Below are 10,155 nucleotides of genomic sequence, written 5' to 3'. Positions count from 1 at the left end.
ACTCAGTAAATGAGCAAAAACATTTTTATTTTAAAATTTCAATAATTTACTTCCGTGAACGATTTTCCAAATTTCTCTTATATGGAAGCTATGAGCAATTATGGACCGATGCCATGAACATAGGTCGTCTGATTTATGTGTATATGACACTTCTGTTGAATTTTATGTCGATACTATTATTTTTAAGATATTTATGCTCGTTAAAGCCATTTTGGAAAGTGGTAAAAAAATAATTTAAAATTCAATAATAATAAGATTCTTCATATTTTCTGCCAATACAGTCGTTGGCTTAAATAACGTTTTATTACACTTTTAAGTAGTATTTAATTTCCTGAACACTTTAGAACTCATTTTTTTAAAGTACGGTTTTTGCTATTAGGGAATGGCCTAAAACTTAAGAATCATTCAGTTTGAGGACATATGCAGGACTTGTCCTCAATTGCACATAAACTGTGAAAATAGAAAGTTGCTTATTTTATTATAAAATTCCCCTGTTAAACTTTTGTAATCCTGCCTACTGCTAGGTGGTGTTCTGTGTGCGCTCATTAATACCTAAAAATCTCCTTTGACCTTGTAGGTTGATAAACAGGATTAACTGGGAACTTTAAGCCAATGTTTTTTACCATGCCATCTTATAGACGAAGACAGTTTTACAATATCGGTTACTAAAATTAAAAGTTTTGCTCAGTATAACATTTCAAAACTACAAGTATACTGGAGGACTATATGTTTCGACATCTGGATGATGGGATGCTGTATATATTGATTATGATCAGATCTGCAATGAAGAGAACGTTGAGAAAAATCCTGAAAACAATTAATACTACAGAGAAAAAATATAGTTGTACAAATATAGTTTTACAAAATGTTTACAATTTTTTGAACAATATTATGGTCACTGTAATTATTTTTTTATATGATTGCGGTAACCATAATATGATAAAGTTACGAATAACATGATTGTAGCAATTACATATATTATTGCAGTAAATAAGTATATGTTTCGGCTTATGGATATTATAATTTAAGAACAACATATTATGATGTAATTATTCATCATGAACATGATTGTCATAAACATATATTTGTTTACTACAATTAGAGATGCTAATCGGGACTGATTTTTGAAAATCCCGGGGTTCGGGATTTGGTAAAGAATCCCGAAATCCCGACCCGGTTTTTCGGGATTTTCGTGAAATCTAAAATCCCGAAAATTATAAGACTGAAACGTACATAATTATGTCTTTACAATTGAAAGTAAATTTTTTTCTTTAGCAATAAATTTTTATTAGACGCTAAAAAGCATACTAATACATCTACGGTTTCATCTGTCATTCTGGAACGAATATACTGCTGCCGAAAAACATATTTCACATTAAATCTTTCACATTGGCAAAACCGTTTGCAAATACTTATAACAAATCTGCAAATCCTCCTATTCCTTCAGAGATAAGATGATATATTTCTTTTGCAAGTTGCAAATCTACATTATAACTTGGATTCGTTATTGTTATTTTGGGTTTTTTACATTTATTAATAACATCTTTTAGCCTTTGAGCAATCGAAATATTTTCATTTTGTTCGAGCTCCTCATCTGAGATAAAATCAATTTCGTTTGAAGAGGATTTAAATTGAGTTTTGTTAGATAACTTACAAAAAAAGGTGAAGAATTGATTTTCTAGAGCCCCACTCAAGAAAAACCAAAAATACCGCTTTCCTTTATTAACTACATTGTCGCAGGAGTTGAGCTTAACAACTTTGCTGAACATCACTTTGCGATATTCGGGCATGTAGAATGTCAAAACGAATGAAAAAGGCACACAAAAATTACAGTTTCCAATATTTATTTTTGAAAAACGGGATTTGGAAAATCCCGAAAATCCCGGGATTTAAAATTAAAAAATCCCGGGCTTCGGGATTTAAGAAATCCCGAAAACCCCGGGATTTTCGGGAACGGGATTCCCCGTTGGCATCTCTAACTACAATCATATATATGTTTGTGACAATCATGCGAATTTTAACTTTACCATATTATGGTTACAACAATCATACAAGTAATTACTGTGAAAAACTGTTAAAAAACTTGTAAACATGTTAAAATGGTTACAGTAAACATGTGCAACTAAACTTTTTGGCCTATTGGCGTTTGTATTGGTGCAGATTTTTAGTACTATAACAAATTCGGCTTGGCTCCATTGTGTAACAGTGCTTTAGCAGGCCCATTGTCGGATCAGAAGAGACTAATATGATTACTACTAATCAACATTTCAATCGATTTTCTTATCCATGTACAATTTAGTCAGTAGCTGCTAAAGTTGCTGGAATACAATTAATTAGACTTGCCAAAAGGATAAGAATTTCGAACCAGAAAAATATTATTTTTTGGCATTAGCTTTATACATCTTCTAACATAGATAATGGTATAAAATTGCATATTTTTTTGAAGATCCATCAATATCATTAAAATATTTAGACCTGAGATTATAATCTATCTGCAGTTACATAATTTTTTAATAAAAATCATTGTACTGATAGTAAGTGGTCAATATTTTTACCTTGAAAGCTCAAAATAGCAGACATTTTTTCAATATTAGACAATGAAACCAAACAACACTAGTGTGATAAAAGAAAGCTTAGACACCTTTCAAACGATACAATTGCAAAAATAATCAGTCCTAATATCGATATTGGTATTGCAAAATATAACTATTATTTAGCAACTAAACTTTCAATTATTTCTTCTAAATGTGTACTATTGATAAATTTTCGTTTTATTTAAATTTTTAAATAAATTTCTACAAAAACTGCTTTGCAACAACTCTTTGCCACTGCAAAAGTGTTTAAGATTAAAATCTAAAAAAATATTGTTGACCAAAAAAAAAATTAAATTATATATTTGAATAAAAAACTGAAAAAATAATAAAAAAAATATATTAATGATAACTTAAACATAATTACACTAAATAAGATACATACAAACAAAGTATTTAGAGCATAAGAAGCAAAAATATTAGTTATAGTAAAAAAAATAAAACAAAAACTTAATAATTAAGCAAAAGTATGGATAAAAAAAATAAAAAATTAAAATAAAAACTAGTTGATTTGTTTGTTGATGTTTGAGCTACATATCAGTAAAGTATGAAAACAAAAATTAAGAAAAAAAAATAAATAAGAAAAAAACCCAAAAAGCTAGAAGAAAATTAGCGTTAAAAAATTAACACTTAAAATTAAACAAAAACTATTTTAAGAAGTCATATTTATATATGGTGTATTACAAAATAAAATATGAAAATTATACATAAAATGAAATAAATATAAAATATTTAAAATTATGAAGAAAAAAAAAACATAAAATAAATAACAAAAGGTAGAGTTACCAGCAAAATTAATATAAAAATAAAATAAAAATACACTTAAATGGAAAACAGACAAAAAAAAATCAAATGTTCTTTTCTTATTTTTTTGTATGTATGTAAATGGCATCTAATAAACAACTTCTGAATTCATAAATAAAAATGAAAAACAAAATACATACAAAAATAAAAAAAATATAAAACAAAATGTAAGCTGTAGTACTATTACAATTATTTAGCAAAATATATATAATATATACATAAACTATATACTATATATATATATTATACATATTATATATTTTATCATATACAAAAAATAAAAAACAAAACTAAAAAATTATATATATAAATGAATAAACAAATAAAGTATAAATAAATGAAAAATTAAAACAAAATTCGATGGATTTTTTATACACATGATGATGATAGCAAACAACAAGAAGAAAATTTTTTATTCAAATTTAAAAAAAGAAATTTTATTTTTATTTAAACTTTATTTAATGTTTTTTTATATTCGGCACATGCAGTGCATATTAAATTAAACACATTGTTATTGAGTCAGTTTAGTAAAATGTGTTTAATTGTTTTTTTTTATATTTATACAAGTAAAGGAACTACATATATTTTTTATTAAACAATTTAAAATGATTTAAAACTGTTCGAAGAGAATTTACTTGTATTTCTATCTTCTCCGAATAAAATTCATTAAAGGAGCATTAGTATAATTAACTAAATATTGTGGTATTTTATGTTAATGTGTTTTTATTTTTCGTTTTTGACTTGTTAGAGTTGTCAATGATTTTCTTAGATTTTATAAGAATTTCGTAATGTAAAGAAATGTGAAAATTTGTGCGATTATTCAGAATATATCACAACATTCTTCAAGAAAATTTTGTAATTAATCATGTTAGTACATGTTTACCATAACCATTCCAACATTCCTAAAAGTTTTTTTAACAATATTATGGTCACTGTAATAATGTATATGATTGCGTTACTTAAGTTGTTATTCACATGATTGTAGCAAGCATATATATAATTGTAGTAGTTAAGTATACGTTTGTGGCAATCATTTTAATGATGTATTCCATCACCATATCTTGTTGTCAGATACTAAATGTACATGTTTACCATAACCATTTCAACATTTCTAAAAGTTTTTTAACAATGTGTTTAAGTTACCCTTCACGTGATTGTAGCAATCATATATATAATTGAAGTAGTTAAGTATATAGATGGCTTAATATAAATAGGCCCTAACTCGTATTTTTTTAAGTCGAGATTGGACTTACATATTATGTTTGTGGCATACAGTGATCATTAGGCATATAACTAATTTTGGCGAAATTTTTGGCATACCACCACGTGATGGTCAATGTTGTATAAGTAATGAAAATAATTTTTTTAGGTCATTTGGAATCAAAAACATCACGCACCAACACCAATTTCTAAAATAAACTAAACTTTTTTTCTCTGAAAAATTATACAAATAATTTAATAATTTTTTTTGCAAGTGTGAGGGATACTTCCCTTATTTTTATCTTTTAAAGTATGTCCGCAGTTATTATTAAAATAAAATATATTATATTTCAAAATAATGGAAAATATTTCATGAACAACTTTATTGCGTTTGGTGCGTGAACTTTTTTAACAACCGCGAAAAAATAATACCGTGGTTTTTTATGTTTTTTAATGCTCTATTCGACTATGCTATGCCAATTTGCATATTTGCAAAAATTGTCAATAGTTATATGCCTAGTGATCATAATATTATTAAAAAACTTATAGACATTTTGAAAAGGTTATGGTAAACTGTATAACTTTATTTTTTCTCTGCGTGTATTTTTTAATGCCATACATTTATCATAAAAAGCAGATAAGAGAATATTTAATTGAAATTTCAATTCGAAATTACAGACGTATGCCTGACATTGAATTTGACCACCAAAATTTATTATGATCTATATATGAAATCCAACAATAAGAAATCACTATGTAAATACTGATTTGGATGTACAAAATTAGATGTCTAGGAAGTGTCGCTGTAATAATAAGTAGTATGGTTCTATAATTCAACTTTTTGTTCGGAAAATCAATCGATTACGTTATCCCAAAAAAGTCGAAAAGGTCGATTTTTATTCTTATTTTGTGTCGTAAAAACTTTAGAAATGTGTTTAACGCTTCAATAATTCAACCATATTTTGTATTTCTAAATAGGCTAAATTGTCGTAAAAGTCAAAAAGTTAACTTTTTATAAATAACATACATAAATCGAAAAGTCGACGATTGAAATACAAACAGCCTCAAAAATGATTAAACACCACAAATTATTTGATTTTTTTTAAGATAATGAAAATCCTAAAATCGATCCTTAGATTAAAATTTAAAAGTTTCGGTTTGTTGGAGATAGTACTGAATGATTCTCATGATCTTAAAAAAGTCAAAAAAATAATTGGTTTTTACTTATGCTGTGAGTATTGAAAAAATAAAAATTTCGAAAATTTTACTTTTTAACACATTGACTGCCACGTCGGACACATATGTGTGACACTGCACTATGTGCTTTACTCCACGTCGGACACATATGTCCGACACGACTTTTATTCTCTCTAGCCATGTCAGACAATAGTGCTGTATTTTAAGAATTTTTTCGATGTTGTCTGGAAGTTCCTCATCAAAACTGTAATCTTCACATTCTTCGTCACTTTCTGAACTTGTACTGAGTATTTTTTCTAACTCAGTATCCCATAAAAAAATTATTTTCTACATTTCGTAAGACCCTCTTATTTATAAAAAAAATCTGTTTCTAAGCAGTAAATATTACTGACAGTAGCCTATATTCCAATATTGACGTTTTCGAAGAGATTACGCAAAGAAAATGCTGTGGACCCCAGCATCTTATTTACTGAAAGTGCCTTGGCAGTCAATGTGTTAAAAATCGATAAATGTATTTTCAGCTAGAACGTTTTGTTTCAGCTATAGAACCCCAATATGTACCAGAATGTAATAGATATCACTATATTCAATCTAAAGAGATAAAGTTCAATTACTGCCAATATATTGCTATTATCGATAATATAAACCACTTTTTTCTAATGACTTTAGCTCAATAAAATCCCAGAATAATTTTTATATATCCCCAATAAAGTAAAGTTATGTACAGACGGATCTGATAATGAACTGACAATGAAAAATTGTTAGCAAAAGGTTCAGGCGATTGTAAGAAAACCTTACAATTTAATTTAGCCAGCAAATTGTCAGAAAATAAATTTATCTGCCAACAAAAATTGTCAGTTCACACAGTTGCCAGATTGTTGTAAGGCAAAAATTGTCAGAACCGTTGTTAGACATTGTTTTTAAATACATCTGCACAGTGTTGCCAATAGAAATAATTTATCTGACATTGGTGGCATTGTCAGACGCATAAAATTCGCACATCTGACAATAAAAAATGTCTAACAATGATCTTGCAATAGCAGTTTCAATCGTCAGTTGTCTTATCTTACAATGTACTGACAATGCTTTACTGATAATATTGCAAGACAAAAATATTAAGTTCTCTCGATTGTTAGGAAAATTTGTCTGACAATATTGTAAGATTAAACACAAATTTCGATCAAAAAGAATAATGTTTGAACTATTACTCTACTGAATTCGATAATTCTTGTTATTCATCTTGTTTGATTTTTACTCAGCTTCAAAATTAAATTTTTTTAATTGATGCATGCAAAAAACCTAAACTGAAACTCTTAACAACATATTAAGGCTAATGAATCGTAGATTTTAAAGCTTTTCTCTGGAAATAATCGTCCTTAGTCAAATTCAAAGAATTCATCATCGATTTTTCAAAGATTTTACTTATATATAAGACTGGCTCTCGATATAATACAAATTTAGGGATAAATTTGAAAAAATATTATCCTTAATCTTTATATATATAATTCTTCTGTACGTGTGTTAGTAACTAAACTCCTCCTTAACGGCTGGGCCGATTTCGATGAAATTTGTTGTGTGTATTTGAGTGGGTCCCTGGATGGTTAAGATTCACAATTGACCTATATAGGAACAATGGGCATGGCACCTCCCATACAAAGTAAAATTTATTATTGCATATGTGGAGTACTATTATAGTGGGAGTCTTCAAACTTTGTGTGTGCTATGGCAGAACCACGTTTGCCGGGACAGTATCCTTATAAAATTTCTTATTCGAATGAGTTGCTCCAAAAACATTTTTATTAAAAAGAGGTTAAGAAGTATGAATCTTTAATTTTTGTTTTCATAAAATTTTTTTTATACTGTTGGGAAAAAGTTGCTAAAAATTGGAAATCGAATTCTAAGGTTGTCATAAGTTGTTTTCAAGCAATATAGCATACATATGTATTTCCTTATAAGTTAAGGATATTGTTTAAATTTATTATACATTTTCTTTGGAAATGAGAATTTATCTAAAGTGATAATCAGAAGATTGTAATCCATACAATTTATATAAGACTAAAGGTAGGGTCATACATGAAAAATATTTGACGAAAAATACGTAACCACTAAATAGAATATATTTAAATTCATTTATTTATTTCAAAAACTTATTTTATTTAGGATGATTCAAAACAAAAAAAAAATAGTTTTATTTTATTTGATGCTGTTTGATTTTACAAAACACTTGTAGGAGTAAACAACGTCAAACAAATTTGTGCTAAAAAAGTGGTTACGCTTTTTTAAGTAAATATTTGTAATGTGTGACCCTACCTTAAGATTATAAAAATCTGACAATTAATTACAAAGATATGCCTAAAAATATATTAAATGTTTCTGATTAATCTTTGAGATATTAGGAAAATTTTCTTAAATTTCACTCCGAATTTATTATGTGTTGTTAACCTTGTAGTTTATAATTGCGGAAATCATGAGAAAATGTCAGATACATTGTTGAGATATCCTTTGTTCAAGGAAGATTTGTTGGTTGAATATATTGTGTTGAGAATAAAATTACTTTAAGGCAAATATATTGAAAGTAGGTTACTTAGGCATTGAAGATATTGAACAATATTACACAAAGAAAACAGATTCGTGATAGCAACCGAATTTGTTGCCAATCGAATGATTCAACCTTAGTGACCGAATTTTACAATTGTGGCTATAGAATTTTAAAAGGGCTAACAAAAGTTTGGTTGCATTAATCGAAATTCTTCTTTGTCAACTGTCTTTCTGTTGATAGAATCGAAAAATTCTATGTGTACAACCGAATCATTCGATTGGCAACAAATTCGGTTGCTATCACGAATCTGTATTCTCTGTGTACTAAATGTTTGTATAATATTTGAACTTTGAACCTGGATAAAAAACAAACTAAAACGAATTTTAAATATTTAAGCAACTATTTCTATGACCACAAAGAATCTGAATACCTGGTTTTAAAAAACTTAGAACGGGTAAGGTTTGATGTATTGTCGAAAATAATTCTTTTCTCCTTATTGTTTTTTCTACACAGAGAAAACAGATTCGTGATAGCAACCGAATTTGTTTCCAATCGAATGATTCTGTATTTGTGACCGAATTTTATAGTTGTGGATACAGTATTTTGGAAGGGGTAACTAAAGTTTGGTTGCCTCAACTGAAATTCTTCTTTACCAACTGATTTTCTGTTGTTAGAACTGAAAAATTCTATGTGTGCAACCGAATCATTCGATTGGCAACAAATTTGGTTGCTATCACGAATCTGTTTTCTCTGTGTAGTTTATATTACAAATATGTTTTGAGTATATTAAAATTTAGTTCCGGCACAAAATTGTTTTAGAAATAACCGATTTTTCTCTCTTGGATTTCAAAACATATAACTTGTTTTTCAAATTTGGCAACTGTTTGATTAGTTGTATACCTTCGAATGTTTATTAATTAATTTTAGAGATATTATGGGAATTCCCAATCTGTATTCTTTTTCAAAATTCTCCAAGCAACCCATTTAAAAAAATCTGTTTAAAATAAAAAACTGGTATACAGGTCCATTTTAGATCGTTTTTTAGACGGATATTGCAATAGGTGACACAGCTCTATTGACACATTGGGGCTTCGTTGCGATTGAAGTTGTGTTCTGATTAAATTCTGAAGTTGAAACCACAAATATATTCACATTAAGCGATCTTTCAGAAAAGCTCACCTAAGATATGTATCTTCCCTGTCACTTAATAAAATTCCAATGTCCACAAACACTTCGTATTCTATTATATAAAGTCCAATTATGAAGTCTTTTCAAAAAATCTGATACTGTCAACGAAAAAGTTTGAAATTGTCCTCTTGTGGGACGAACGGTGGATGGATAGCACTAAAACAATAATAAACTTGTGTTTTTGCATATGATTTTCATTATTTTATTTTTGCACAGTTTAATTTGAAAAAAAAAAAACATGTAGAATATATGAATATATGCTTTCTATTAGAGCATTAATTGCGAATTATTTCATATGTTGCCTAAGTATTTATTAAAAATATATTGAATTCATTCCCTTATCAATTCATTTTAAATCCTTATTGAGTAAAACATTTCTTTTAATACCAATTCATTACAATAAAAAAAATCCATTCATTAAAATTTATTTAATGAATGGATTTGTATTCAATTCAAATCTATTTAAAACAAAAACAAGTTAAAAAAATATACTTTCATTCTGTTTGGATTAACAACAATTTAATCACTCAAAGGTTAAAAAATGTATAAATTCTTAGAACGAAACTTTTAACTTAAGCCTTATTCATAATATTTTTTTTAAAATTTATCAAATGTTTATAAAGCTGGCTAACTACA

The sequence above is a fragment of the Calliphora vicina genome, chromosome 1 (assembly GCF_958450345.1).
Source record: "Calliphora vicina chromosome 1, idCalVici1.1, whole genome shotgun sequence".
Classification (NCBI taxonomy): Eukaryota; Metazoa; Arthropoda; class Insecta; order Diptera; family Calliphoridae; genus Calliphora; species Calliphora vicina.
This window is presented reverse-complemented; position numbering follows the sequence as displayed.